Raw genomic sequence first — 14,409 nt, 5'->3', positions numbered from 1 at the left:
CACATTAAGGAATGTCAAGGTGAGGTGAGCCATACCAGATATGGTTGCAGTGCCCAAACAGCATGTGAGAACTGGGGGGGGGGGGTGGGGGAGGAAGCAAAGCTGGCAGGGGAATGTGGGCTCCCCTGCTGGACAACCACTCCCATTGGACAGCATGAGTTGGGATGGGATGGGGGCAGGCCAGACCAGGCAGGGCTACAATACCTGTGGGCCTCATGTGAGCTAGATTGGGAAAGGGCCAGATTGGGCTGACTGTTCCAACAGGTGCAAGCAAAAATTAGAGTGGGTAAGGGTTGGTTGAACTTTGCCACATCATCAGATGGCAGAGGTTGGCACTGGGGGCATATTCTGTTAAGTTAAATGCCAGAACCACCTGGAGAGTGCAGAATCTGTAAGTTGGAGTGGCCTAGTAGGGAGATAGTGGGCACCTCCCTCGAGGGTAACCACTCCCACTGGAGAGCATGAACACCAGGACAGGGGCAGGCATGGCTAGACAGAAAGGCACCTGCCAGTATGTGTGTGGGCTGGATAGTAGGTTGGTTGGGTTGAACTAGGTTTCAATGTCCACTGACAAGTACAAGAGCTAAATGGGATGTGGGACAGATTGAACAAGCCTGCGGTACATACTGGCATGCATGGGAACCAGGGTAGGGAGTAGGCCTGGTGGGGGTTATGGGGAGTTGCCCCAACTAGGCCGCAGCTCTCACTGGTTTGCCCGAGGACCGAGTATGAAGTGGGTAGGATTGAGCTGGACTGCAGCACCCATTGGTTCAAATGGAAGACAGGGCTGGAAACAGAACTGGCCCAGCAATTGCAATGACCAGCATGTGCATAATTTGATTGGGGCGATGGACTGTGCCAGACCCTGTACTGGCAAACTCACACAAGAATCAGGTATGGGATCATCTCAGATGAAGTTTCTTTGGAGATCCCTCCAACAGAATTGCTGATCTCAGAACCCCAACCATGAAAAATCTGTCAGCCAGTAGACTCTGAATAGGTTTCATCACGGTTGGAATGGTGAGATTGGCAATAATTCAGAACTGTTGAACTATCAAAACTGCTTGAGCAGGACCCTCGGAGCTTGCCCCACGTCAAGAACCTGGGATTGGTGGGAGGCTGGGTGGGGCTTTTCCCTTTGTTTCTCCCCTGATCCCAAATCGAGGGGAAAAAAATGGTATTAGTGTGGAAACAATGGTATTACCCACTTTCCTGTAGCCCTTGATCCTTTGTACCCTAATCAACTAAGTAAGATTATTTTTAAAAGTAATAAATAAATTTTAAAAAGAAAAAAGTTTATAAAGAAATAGGATACAGAATGAAAAAAAAATAAGCTCTTTTGGAAAGAGCTGTGTGAATGTTCAAAACTAGCAGCCCACTAGGTACACAGGGGATTTCTCCCTGTTTATTTCTATGGCTTACTGCTCAGGCACTCCAATCTTTTCAGTGTCAAGAAATTTCCAAGGCCTTTTCTCCAGAGCCATGGTAATGGTGCGTGTCAGAGGGGAGGTGTCATGACCGTGCGTGGTGTGGTATGACATAGGGAGTTATAACAGACTACACCAGTGCGTGAACATGTATTCCCATCCCTTCCTCTGTCAGAGAAGCCAACAGGTCGGGGTTTAGTCCTGAAGCAGGCCCCGAGGTCACCGACAGTGAGGCAACAGTGCTCTCTGGCCACAGACTCATCAGAGAGAAGCTGATGAGGAATGCCCACTGTATTATGCACAAGTTACAGGTTTTAAAGCGTAAGGAAGGGGAGGGCAGGAGGGCATACTCCGGCAGACACCCCCTCAACACCAAAGATGCTGTAATGTCTATTTCCCTTGACCTTCCAATCATGTTGCAGGTGTATTCCCCTTGACCTTCTAGCCATGTTGGAGGTCACAACAGGTAAGCTCTGAGCCATGCCCGCCAGGTAGCAGAGCCGGGGCCTGGGGCGATTGCCCACAGCTGAGACCATGGGGCAGCAGGGCTGCACTTTGGTCCAGGGATGCAGGGAGACCCGTACCACTATCCGAATGCCTGGGGTGCCGTCCTGACTCTGCTCCCAAGTCCACTCCTGCTAAGGGCATCCAAAAAGGCAGCAGTGATGGCTCAAGTCGCCCATGAGGGAGACGCAGGTGTATTTATAAATAAAATTGAATTACTAAACTGAATTGTGCAGCAACAAGAACCAGCAGAGCCATGACTCTTAAAATCAGGGTTCATTCTCAGGGAAGTCGTAAGAACAAAACCAAAGCGAAGGCTGTCCGCGGCCGCCTCAGTAGTGCACTGCACATGCTCACGGTCGGCTGTGGTGGAGGCCCCCACCTCAGCAGCCAACAGGGTCGAGTGCTGCTTCCCAGTCTTCCCCCTATACCACATCACCCTACACAAGTCACTTGGCTTCCCCAGACCTAATTTCCTGATCTGTAAAGTGGGGATTTTAGTCCACTCTGAAGGGCTGTTGAAAAGAAACAGGGCCTGGCACGATGGCCTAGCAGTTAAAGGCCTCACCTTGAACATGCCGGGATCCCATATGGGCACCAGTTCTTATCCCGGCAGCCCCGCTTCCCACCCAGCTCCATGCTTGTTGCCTGGGAAAGCAGTCGAGGACGGCCCAAAGCCTTGGGACTCTGCAACCACATGGGAGACCCGGAAGTGGTTCCTGGCTCCTGGTTTCAGATTGGCTCAGCTCCAGCTGTTGTGGCAACTTGGGGAGTGAATCATCGGACAGAAGATCTTCCTCTCTGTATATATGACTTTCCATTAAAAATACATAAATCTTTAAAAAAAAAAAAAAGAAAAGAAAAGGAACAAAGGCACAGTTCTAAGGACCAATCTCAGCCCTGAGCTCGGTGAGAGGATGGAGCCACTGATGTGATGGCTGAGCACCTGCTGGGTGGGTCTTACTGCTGCTTCTGAGAGCTGGGATTCCCAAAGGGCACAGCTGTACGTGGCTGAGATTACAATGGCACACATTCCATGTGGTTCAAAGTCACTCACCAAACAGATCTTCACAACAAGGCCTCTGCAGACAGGGACTCCAGTGGGCCTCATGACACCTGCTCCTCTGCCTGTGGGAGCCAGCTGCTCAGCCTCAAAGCCAGCGGGAAAGGCCAGGCTCATGGCAGCAGCTGATACCTTCTGCGATGTATATTCCCTAAGTCACACAGCTCAATGTGGGCTGCAAAATGAGGGAAATGCATTGGTTACTTAGAAATCAATGAGAGGGGCCTGGCACGACAGCGTAATAGTTAGGGTCCTCGCCTTGAACATGCCCATGATCCCACATGGGCACTGGTTCTAATCCCGGCAGCTCCACTTCCCATCCAGCTCTCTGCTTGTGGCCTGGGAAAGCAGTCGAGGACGGCCCAAAGCTTTGGGACCCTGCACCCACATGGGAGACCCAGAAGGAAGTTCCTGGCTCTTGGCTTCGGATCAGCACAGCCCCAGCCGTTGCGGCCACTTGGGGAGTGAATCATCGCATGGAAGATCTTCATCTCTGTCTTTCCTCCTCTCTGTGCATCTGCCTTTCCAATAAAATAAATAAATCTTTAAAAATATGCATACCCTTAAAAAAAGAAATGAATAAGAGAAGGAAAAAAGAAGGGGGGAGGCTGGGAGAAAGGCAGGTAGGCAGACCAAGGCTGGATTTCAATCCTGGTGGTACAATGTATAATTTGCTTACTGAGTTGACTCTGCCCACTTAATGCCTGCAAGAACTGGTGTTTTCTAGGGACCAAGGCTATTGGGAGAATCAAATCCTTCATAAGCTATGCATTGAGAAGGACATGGACATGAGAAAGATTCAAAGTGGGGTGAGGACTCAACTGGGTCTCTAGCTAAGTCACTGGGGACCCCAGACCCCTAATCAGGGCATTTGGGTGGCAGTCCAGGGATGCAGGGAGAACTGTACACTCCTGGTTTCAGCTTCCTGCTGGAGAGCTCGAGGCGGCAGCAGGTGACGGGCCACGCACTCGCCAGAGGGCTCCTGGCTTTCGCCTGCAGCCACCGCAGCTGTGGCACGCGTTTGCAGAGTAAACCAGCAACTGGGAGAGCCCTCCATCACTCCTTTTCTGTGCTTTTCTAACTTTTCAAACACATACAAATTTTAAAATGTTCTCAGAGCAAGGGAACCATTATGGTACTAAAAGAGTTAAACACACAGGGTATTGTGACTCAAAAAAGAACACAGAGAACAGCTTTGTACAGTGACTGATGCTGTTGGCTTGAGATCCTGCATGTTTCTGAGCTGATAGCACGAAGTTGGTCTTCTTTTCTCGGTAAAGGAGGTACAATCTTTAGTGAGTCAGATTAAGAGCTCCTGAATAGATGAGGATAAAGCATCCATTTCAGCCCATAATATGAAGCATTCACTGATTTCAATGGGTTTATTATTTGTTTCATTCCAAAAGTAATATATATTCATTTACAAGGATCTGAAAATTATATCAAAGCAGGAAGAAGGGGATAAAATTACCAGCCAGCCAGGAGCAGCTGCTGTGAACATGACAATATGTTTTCCTTTACACTTAGATTTTTCTCTTTGGAGATTTTAACAAGAAACTTTGAAGAATTTTAATTCAGCAATGATGGCATGCTATATAAAAGTTAACATTCTGTATTTTTCCTCCTTCTTATTCAGTATACGTTTTTCCTGTCTTTACTTGAGTTTGCTGAGGTTTGTGACCATAACAGTTACTGCCTACAGAACACCCCACTACATGAACATGCCTCCTTTTACTGAATCATCATTAAGTTGTTTCCACTTCTAGTTGCTCTTGGTAATGACCAAGTAAACATCCTCATCCACAGTTTTCCTTCCAGAAATGTAGGCAGTCTTCTGCATTTCCTTGGCACACTCTGGTAGGCAGCATGGAGTTGCTTTATTGTCATTTGACAGTGTGTATTACTTGCCAGGAACTCTCCTGTGGACTAGGGATGGGGCAGACGGGGGAAGGAGAAGCTCACTGGCCTGCCACACCAGGTGGACTTGGGGTGATTGCGCACAGTGTCTCATGAGCCATGACACTGTCCTGGGGGTGGAAGTTCTACCAGATAAGCATAATTACCTCAGTGTGCCTGAATGATGCAGAAAACCACTGCGCCCTGTGGCTTCTTGACTTCTATTTTAGGCCATTTTCTGTTATTTTTTTTATTTATTTATTTTTTAAGATGTTATTATTATTGGAAAGCCAGATATACAGAGAGGAGGAGAGACAGAGAGGAAGATCTTCCATCCGATGATTCACTCCCCAAGTGAGCCGCAACGGGCCGATGCGCGCCAATCCGAAGCCGGGAACCTGGAACCTCTTCCGGGTCTCCCACACGGGTGCAGGGTCCCAATGCATTGGACAGTCCTCGACTGCTTTCCCAGGCCACAAGCAGGGAGCTGGATGGGAAGTGGAGCTGCCGGGATTAGAACCGGTGCCCATATGGGATCCCGGGGTGTTGAAGGCGAGGACTTTAGCCGCTAGGCCACGCCGCCGGGCCCGGCCATTTTCTGTTATAGCAAGGTGCTGAGTTATTTATAAAGGATAAAAGCTCATTTGGCCCAGAGTTCCTGAGTCTTGGAAGTTCAAAGGCAAGACTGGCTGCCTATCTTTCAGTGCATTGCACTGGCCTGTGAGCTCCTTAAGGGGCTCAGGCTCTGTCCCCAACCTCTACATCCCGGTGCTTAACTCCGAAGATGACCCTGGGCAGCGTCTCCTGGAAGGCTCTGTTACCCTCTCTCCCTCCCAGTGCCTATTGCAGTGAAGGTACCTTCACTTTTTCACTATCAGAAAACCACAGTTCCTAAGCTAAGCTGGGAGCATGCCACTAAGCCAGCAAGAATTTGTTGTCCCCTTAGCACAATGTCTTGGGGAATTAGTGCTGGGTTCAATGGGAGCCCCCGGACCCTCCCCCCAACCAAACTCAAAATCTATATCCTCAGTGAATCAGCAGAAGCACTGAAACCCCTGGAGAAATACACATGGGGGGAGCAAATGCAGGGAGACACAGGCAGGAGGAGAGGTATTTGATGAGAGCAGCGGAATGCTTTCCGTCTGGGCGTGAAACAGAGTTTTCTCTGTGGTTAATAAAAACAGCCTGTTTCCGATTTGACTAATGTCTTCTATTAGAGCTTTGGCACAGTCCACCAGAGAGGCACGACTGGGGCCTTGTTGTCATTTCTTAAAAGCTAGAAACTGCTTTGTCATTCAGAACTTTCCTTTGACACTCCCCAGAAATCTAAGGCAAGATTAACTGAGGCAGATGTGAGAAGGCTTCTATCTAGTTGTCCATGAGTGGTCACCTTGGCTGAAATGTCTTCCTCTCTGAACTTCAATTTAGTGCTCTGTGAAAAGGATTTCACTGTGACAATTAGATTACGAAGCAACAAACAACAAAAACAGCTACAACTGATTAAACTCTTGATATGCGCCAAGGTCCAAGGCATTGTACCTTCAACGTCTCATTGGGTCATTACAGCAACCCTGCATGATATGGCGTGGAGAATCATGGCTCCCCCAAGCCACACCCCAATCCCTGGGACTTAGGACTGTGTTACACTCCAAGGTCAATCTTCAGCTGGTTCACTCCCCAAATGGTTGCAATGGCAGGAACGGTCCAGCGCTGGGAGCCAGGAGCTTCCTCTGGGTCTCCATGTTAGTGCAGGGGTTCAAAACCTTGGGCCGTCCTCCAACCCTCACCCTCTCCTGATTTCCTTGTCAGGAAGCTGGATTGCAAGTGGAGCAGCTGGCACTAGAGTCAGTGCTCACATGGGATGCCCAAGCTACAAGTAGAGGACTAGCCTGCTAGGCCACCTCTTTGGCTCTGATTATATGTGTTTTAAGGCATTAAATTAAAGGTGATTTGTATGACATCAATAGAACGTTTGTTGTCATTTCTGCTGCAGGAAATTGAAAATCAAGAAAACCTAAGTGTCTTATCTAAATTCCAGCTGTCACTCAATGTCTGTTTTGAAATCAGCTTCAGAGAGATTGTTACTCATTCACATGTGCCGTGGGGTGGGATAAGTTATAGTTTGAGGCATTACCTGTTTCTACAGATAAAATGTACCTGCCAAAAGGTGACGCGGCTATCTTCTGAATGTAACTTTGAAATTGGCTTCTTTTCTCACACACGAGAGAAGGCTGGAACAGCGTAATAAAGTATCACTTAGAATTACAATCAATTATCACCAAACGGGTGCAGAGTCAGAGTCCCGTCAGGTGAAGATCAGAGAATTGGGGGCTTTTTTCACCTCTGTCAGGATCTACTTCCGAAATTCTTTAGGTTATTGGGAGACTTGCCTCTTTCACAGGTGTGGTAGTCATGAACGCTTGCTTCTTCAGGGCTGGCAGGAGGCAGGTCTCTGATGCCCAGAGATTCTTGCAAAGTGCTGGCTCATGCCATTTCATGCACCTCAGCATAATCTTCCTTTAGATTCACTTAAGTCAACTGATTATAGACCTTCATCTGTTAAAGTCTTCCACCTCTGTAATATATTTTATTGGTTAGAATCAAGCTATGTGTCTCTTTCACAATCAAGGGGTGGTGGAGGCTACACGGGAAGGTTATTTTAGAATTCTGCCTACCTTGAGTGGAACGGTTGAGAGCAGATAGCCCAGTGGTCAGCAACATTAGAGGCTACTCCTTCCAGCTGCTTTCCTTTATAGACGAGAACAGAGAGTCTAAAGTGGTGAAAGGAATGCCCTGTTTATTCCACAAGTAGTTCCTAAGCCCCTTCCAGACCCTAGCTGGTGTTCTCCATGCTGAAGTCACAGTAACGGGCAGACTGTGACAAAACCAAACCCTAACCAGAAGGGAAAATGACAGTGAATCATTCCAGCTGGAGGGAAGGCTTACTCCATCACAGAGCAGCCTCCACCTGGCCTGAGCCCTGGGGCTCCAGAAGGATCTCCCATACCGTGGAAGCATGGTCAGTTGGGGCTCATGTGAGACAGGAGTTGTCCGAGAGGTAACCTAACAGAAGACCAAGGAAATGATGCTTGGTGGCAAAGGAAGGACTGTGAGAGGACGTTCTGGAATAAGTTAGGAGAAGGGGGGGGGGAGAGCAATGGTAGAACACTTGTGGGAGTGGGGAGACTCTGCCTAGGAGTGTATCCAGTGATGGTCCCAGCGTCCCAGGAAGGCTGGCAGAGTGTCATCACGCGCCTGGCACTCTGCTTGGCTGCCTCTAATTCTCAACCCCTGTTCCTGTGACATCTCTTGGCCCCACTCCACCTCACTTTCTCTTGGCCTAATTCTCCATGCTCCCTTCAATTCTCTCTCCTTTTGCTCTCTGCTTTCTGCTCCCCAACTCTCCCATCTGCCACTTGAATAGCTTGCTTCCCAGAGAGCTTTCCCTAATGATCTCCATAATCATCTCCATTACCTTTCCTTTTCCATTTTGGTCACCTGACTCTCTCTTACTCCCCGTTCCCATACCATGTGGGCTTTCCTCCCCAACTCTCCTTTCTTGTCCCTTGTCAGTTTCTTATACACCTGTTTCTCTATCACTCCCTTCACTAGTTTTCCCCCATGCGGTTCCTGGATGACCACTTCCACTCTGAGATTCAATTTTTTCAACTTTATCATCATTACAGGTGACAGACTCACTCATGGAGGACCTTTAATCCCGGATTTCACTCTCCCCATAACATCTACTGCTCCATTGTTCTCTCCCATTCTCTCCCCCTCCGTATTCCTACCTCCCTTCACCTTGACTGGTCCTTCATGAGCCCCGAACCTTTCACCATAATGGTCCTGTTCCTCTTCTTCATAGCCTCTGTCTCCATATGTAATTGTCTGGCATGCTCTTCCTGAGATCTGTCCTCCCTAGAACATACATTCCTTGGAGCCAAAATTTTACCCTGCCTTATCCAGGGCTCTGCCTGTACTCCAAGGAATAGTGTCTGCACGCAGCAGCGCTCTGCAAGCCTTCATTTGTATTGAATGGATTAATAGATGGCTGGGTGGGTCAATAAGCAGATCCATGAATGATGCATAGAGTGGTTTTGAATGAAAGTAAACCATGTCAAGGTCACTGGAGCATCAAATACAGCAATAAATATTAACGGAGTCCACAGAAGCTATCCAGATTGTAATTCTGTTAGCTGCAGTTTTCCGCTCATGTGGGGATCTCTGTCACTAGTGTGACTAAAAAACAACAAATTGTTTCTGGAAATGTGACCAGTCTTCATTAAAATGCTGCCTGTGCTGCGGTTGTGTTACAAGAGGATCTTCAACTCCTCATGTAACCATATACACTTTTCTGAAATGTCAGGGAGTTTACCTGCACTAAGAGGCATTCTAGCACCTTGGGTTTAGACACATTGTATTCCTTCCTAGAAACTGTGGCTCCCTGGGGCCAGATAGAGCCTGGGGAAATGTTTATAGACCTGCCAGCTTGTTTCAGAACCAAATTAATCAGAGACATAACAGGGAGGGATATACTTTTCATTCCGCAAGTTAATGAACAAATGGATTTCCTATTCATTATTCACTGACTTTTGAAGTTTAATGAATAGCTCAGGGACAATCACTAAATTTCAGCATTTATAGAAAATCAGCACCAGCCAGATTCAATATGCAGCAAATCTTCAAGCATTGTTTTATTATATAGCATGCACATTCAGTGGCTGATATTTATCAACTTTAAATTTTTAATGAGCAAAAGGCAAAGAATTCATTGAAAGTACTCTCACTCTCCCATCCCCCTCAGTTTAATTCCTTTATAAGAACTGATGAAGAATCTCACAAAGAGCCCGTATTGCCTCTTACTCTTGTCTGTCTTGCCATATTTTTTTTGTTCCAATAGAAAGAATCTTTCCTCTGATATCTGACTACTTTTTTCATTAATTTCTTCTTCTACTGGGAAATTAATGTCTTTTTCCCATTCTGTACAGAAAGGAAAGCATAGATGTTGAATTTAATATCAGTCAGAAGAAAAGACATTTTAAGAGTAGCACTTTGTGATAACTCAGAAACTAATGGCTAAAAAGTATAAGAATTAAATTCCATTTTAAAAGTCCCACTTGTTTCCTTAGTAAGACATTCAAATAGGATAAACTTAGGTATACTTCCCAGAGAAAAGTAAGACTCTTGGCATGTTATTGTCCACATCAACATCATGGAGTTGCTGCTGCAGGCAGCTTTACGTTTTCAATTGAAATTCCACTTCCTGCTTTGAGAGAAGAAGCTGTCCTGAGACATTGTAGAACCTCACCCTGCTGCTCACTGCGTTTTTATTCCAAATTGGATGCACAATTCCATTCCTTTCATCCCTGCCACACACTCCTTGTGTGACCCAATTGATGCTTAACTGGTTGCCCTAGAAACAGAATGAACAGCATAGGGAATGAGTTGTTTTTCATTAGCAGTTTCTTCCCAGGCCTACTTCCTATCCTTGAGGGCTAGAGCAGAGAGATGGGAGCTATGTGGCTCTATGATGGCAAGTTTGCTGCTAGCCGGCTCAGTCGAGGCCAACTTTGACTTCACTCAGCTCTGTGAGGGGTTTCTGCCCAGCAGGCAATGTCTTCCTACTTGGCCTCCAAAGGTTGACCTCAATTGTTCCTCTGTTCTGCTGCAAGCACTTCTCAACACAGAGTGTGTGCAGTGACCTGGGGGCATCCTGAATTCTCATGTCACACCACTGGGCACTGACCCAGACTCTGCCACCTGGTCACTAGACAGGGTCCGTTTGGAAACTCTTGAAAACAGGAACACCGTGAGTATGGTCCCTCCTCACTTCCTCTGCCTGAGTTGATACCAGGCCAACCTCCCTAGAGTTCTGTTGCCTGTCCAGAAAGATGTGCTATATTAGGAAACCCAATGGGTGAAGGACTTTCCAGTGGAAAATGTCAGTCTTTCCTGGATACAAAACTCCAACTTTTGCCACATGTTTATTTTCCTGTGGACCACCCTTTGGTTTGTAGAAGGAAAAGCTATTCTAGAACATTTCTCTAGTTCCTGGAGCCATGTACCCTAGCACTTCTCATCAAAAGGCAAATTTATTTCCTATCCCCCAAACAAGGGCTGATCTTTTTTTTAAATCTTTATTAATATTTTGCATTATGTGACAGTTTCATAGGCTCTGGGTATCCCCCCCCCTCCCCCCCCGGTGGATTCCTCCACCTTGATGCAGTATTACAGTTCAAATTCAATCAAGATTCTTTCCTTGCAAACATATACCAAGCATGGAGTCCAGCTACTTATTGTCCAGATGGGTTGAACAGTTTCTTGGGGAGACCATTTCTGGTCCGAAGTCAGAGCTGGTATAATATCATCACAGTCAATTAAGAGTCCCAATATAACATCAACAGCAATTTGCAATATTATGGAATTGACATGGTTTTGAGTAACCAGTATGTTAAAAAAAAAAAAAAAAGTCCTAACCACAACCTATGATTAGCTCATTGACATCTCAATTTTATATACAGGACCGGACTGGCTGCTATATACCTTAAAATGGCTATAGGGTACCATTCAGCTGTCTCGTGTCTATTTCATTTTAGTATTTAGCCATTTGTTGTGTTGAAGTATAATTTTGTTGATCTTGGCAGATTTTGGGATAATCTAGACTGGCTTGTAACTCTAACTAGATATTTGTCGACATTTAAGGTGCAGAACATTTTTTTTGGGGGGGGGGGCGGGGTGTGCAGGAAAATCCTCAACACCATGGTGAGGAGTGACTAATCTTTGTGTCCCACCCAGCAAGGCATGAGCCAATCCACGCCAGCTTTTTCCTGTCAGATTTCAAGCTCTACTTTCTGTTGTTTGTCTATTTATTTTAGGTTTTTTTTTTTTTAGTTTGTATGATTGTTTGTTTGCTGTGAGGGGTTTTCAAAGCGATCCCGATGGGAGGAGAGCTTTCTCTGGTCCGAGCCTGTCTCCACCTCTGGACCCCCGCCCTCTCTCACAACGGCTGATCTTATAACTTAATTTGACAAATTCAGTGAGGTGAAAATTCTGTGCTACTTCCAAACCTAAACCACAGAAGATTGTATATACTGCTGTCTGCCCTTGGAATTCTCCCTAGCTCTCACACTTTATACTTGCACTGCGAATTATCTGCCTTTTTAAAATGTGCCCTCTAAGATACATTTTAAATGTCTTAAAAAGAGGACTCTTTCCTATTTGGTCCTTTGCCACACATCAGTTCCTAGAGCCTGGTCTTCAGTGGTATGCAAAACATTTCTACCAGGGGAAGGATGAGCCACAGAGGAGTTCCTGTGGGGAAGACACTCAGAAACAGTATTTTGGAACTCAGATCTTAACTGTGGAGTTGTTTATGATTCATCAAGCAACCTGACCCCTTCTTGTCATCACCAACTTCCTCGCCCCAATTCTTTAGTAAAGTTGATTTCTCCTATAAAGTGTACTTTGCGTTTCAATGTTGGAATCTGTGTTTTCTTGGGGGAAATAAAACAGATGACATGGTGGGAGAGATCTTAAATCAATATGGTGGCAAACCAACACTTAGTGCAAAGTTTGGAGCCCAAGAACAAGAAAAAAAAATTCTTCGTGTGGTTTCATGAAACTGGAAAGATTTTTTTAAATTTCGTATGCTGTGAGTTTTTAAATGTCAAGACAATTTCATATTGAGAGATTCTCTCTCATGTCCTACTGGAATCACGAAGAACTCTGGGATTTTCCTGAGTTCTTTACTCTCCATAATCTCCCCCATTACTCTTTGCCATTGAGGGTCGGTCTCTATCTCTCACGCTCACACACACACACAGAGTTCTCCTTCCCTTTCCTGTTTCTTGACAACTCTTCCCTTCACTCAATATCTGGAAAAAAATATATATATATATGCACATATATATATATAATATATATGTTAGACCTACTCCCTATATATGGGTTTGGCTCTTGTGCACAATAAATCCTTGTTGAATTTCTATTTGATGAAATTCCTCCATGTTGTATATGCATGGGTCATAGAAACACCAGGGAGTTATAGGACATGGATGGTGGCCTTAATACTGGCATTCGGTGTATAATTATACCAAGACAAGAGCTCCTCCCCCGAGACTCGTTGTGTGCATTGGACAGGTACACCAGAAATGCCTGCTCTGCCTCAGCTCTCTGTGTCTCCCTGAATAAGTCCAGACGGAATGAAGCGAAATTTCTGCTGCTTTTCCACTCACTATGCTTGGTAATTCTTCCCCCAAAGCCATTCAGGGATCACATTGGGAAGAAGAAGAATAGCTAATCAATGCATAAGAGGTCATGTGACAGATAAAATAGGTTCATTCAGAGGGACATTTTCCAGTCAATAGTGTTCTCTGTAGAAGGACTTTGCTCCCCTAATGGAAAGTAGGATGAGGAGCAGTGGTATCTGCAGCAGGAACTACTTAACATCCTTTTCCCTCAAGTAGGATGGCACATGGGATTTGTGACTGGGTAGCAATTTGGGGGCGGGGGAGATAGAAATGTCAATTGTTGCTAGGCAGCCTGAAGTCTTTGTAAATAGACACATGAAGGTGTGATGGTCAGTCTTTCTTAATATTTCTTTCTGCCCTTGCAGGGCTGGGGTGCTGAGCAATGGCAAGGCACGGTGAGTAGTAATTATGAGTCATGGTCAATTGCAAAAGGTTAACAGCAAGCATATTTTAACATTCTGTTTCAAGGTATCCCCCTCATTAAACTAGAAAAAGCTTCTGGACCACTGTCTAATGTACTCATTCAGTTTGAGAGCCAGCTAACAACCACGGCGTGTGATATGCCAGGCCTGCAGCTGGGAGCATCAGATGGGTTGCAGGTACTCCATGGTCATGCAAAACATTGGAGATAGAGATGAGTAACTCAGTTACAGATGATCTCCTAGATACCGCAGAAGTGACTTATCCAAGAGCAGAGTCAGTCTAGAACCACATTTGACTGGTATCTTGCCCAATGTTATGAATTTTCTAGATATATTTCTCCTCCTATTTTTTATAATAGACTCAGTGTCTAAGATACAATCCAAAAGAAATGTCACATTTTTTGGTATTAGTAATTGTATCATGCTTAATATTTTGGATTTGTTTACAACATGTAGGACACAGTGCTTACTGTTATGCATTGTTATATTTGATCCTTGTCAAAATTATGAGGTAGAGACTAATCTATTTCATGGCTAAAGCTACTGAAAGTCTTGGGGAAATTAAATAAATTGTCTAAGACTATTCAAATCCGTGATATCTTAAGATCAGCCCTGGCTGACTTGAAGTCCTCCTGGCTCTTCCATTTTGCCATATGATGCCTTCTTGCTCGGGTTTGCACTTTAGCCCACTTCCCATCCTGAACAAGGTGAGCTGTGACAGACTTAGCATGTGCAGATCCTTGCAATCTTTCACTTACCTCTGTCATTCGCATTGCCTATAACCCTGCTCACCTGACATGTCCCATGTCCAGCGCAGCATCAGGTTCTGTTGGCTCTGCCAGCACTGG

Source organism: Ochotona princeps, chromosome 9, assembly GCF_030435755.1.
Source record: "Ochotona princeps isolate mOchPri1 chromosome 9, mOchPri1.hap1, whole genome shotgun sequence".
In the NCBI taxonomy this organism is placed as follows: domain Eukaryota; kingdom Metazoa; phylum Chordata; class Mammalia; order Lagomorpha; family Ochotonidae; genus Ochotona; species Ochotona princeps.
Note: the sequence above shows the minus strand (reverse complement) of the source record.